The sequence below is a fragment of the Aplysia californica genome, unplaced genomic scaffold (assembly GCF_000002075.1).
Source record: "Aplysia californica isolate F4 #8 unplaced genomic scaffold, AplCal3.0 scaffold00110, whole genome shotgun sequence".
Lineage (NCBI taxonomy): Eukaryota > Metazoa > Mollusca > Gastropoda > Aplysiida > Aplysiidae > Aplysia > Aplysia californica.
The window spans coordinates 280,855-282,017 of NW_004797380.1; positions in this window are offsets into that span (position 1 = coordinate 280,855).

Genomic DNA, 1,163 nt, shown 5'->3' on the forward strand with positions numbered 1-1,163 from the left:
GAATTGCTTTTCGTATTTCCATTTTCCACACGGTGAAGATGTCTTATCTATCGGAATCTGCGTAGCGTGTGCATTATAGGCCTAATGCAAGTACTCCTACTGTTCCCACTACTTCTGTTTTTGGTTACTTTGTAATCCCATGTAACACCTAGTGATATTTTTCTCTCCTGCGAGGGAATAGACGCTACTTCTATAATGACCTCAACTGCACACCAGTGGGTTCCGAATGCATGCTGGTGACCTACACGTCAGTAATAGTCATGTTTCACTCACTGCTGTCGAAGCTTCGCAAATTCTGTTATTTACCTGTCGATCAAAATTCGTTCACATTTTTGTGGATTTAGTTTCAAAGGGAAATGGGGTGAGGGGGGGGGGGGTATCATCGTTATTAATCTACCCTGAGCACCAGCAGTGTTGGTCACATTTTACGAGTTTGACCCTCACATGAAAGTAGATCCTACAATGGAGAATGGTGGTGGCTGTCGGCTTTAATTGCTGTCATTTGACCGATACTTTATATAATGCTATGCATGTATGCAGATCTAGCTGCTTTTAAGTGAAAGTGTGTAGCAGCCTACATAGAAGCCTGAAACGCCATTGCCTTTATAAAGTAGAAATAACGATACAGTGGTTAAGGCGTAAATGGTTTTAGCGCCACAGCTTGTTTGAAGCAATTTTCGGAAACTGATACCAATTCAAACAAAACTAGCCATAAAGTTCTATAGATCTAGTATTTATTTGACATGTAAATCAGCCCTGCTCTTGTAGTAGTCTGTGTGCGTATTCAGCAACAAGACGAAATCAATACTTTATTGTTGAGTAAAAATAAAATTGGAAGAGTCAGATCTAGACTAGGGAAAAATGATTTGTATCTATCTGCAAAAAATACACGTAGTGGTTTCAACATGTTTACCTTGTCCGAGTTGGTTTACCAAGACTATATCAGTGTAAAAGAAAGAGGAGCAGAACAATTAAACTTAGCCAATATGATTTGCCTTCGGGGATGTCATCATACACCGTTCACCTTTTCATCACTCGGGCTATATTATACCAGTCCATACAGCTATATAATGTAACCTACACCCTTCCTCCAATTGAACAAATGTCTATTAACCATATCATCTCCTCAAATCAAGCCTATGCATCCCCCACTTTTCCTTTTC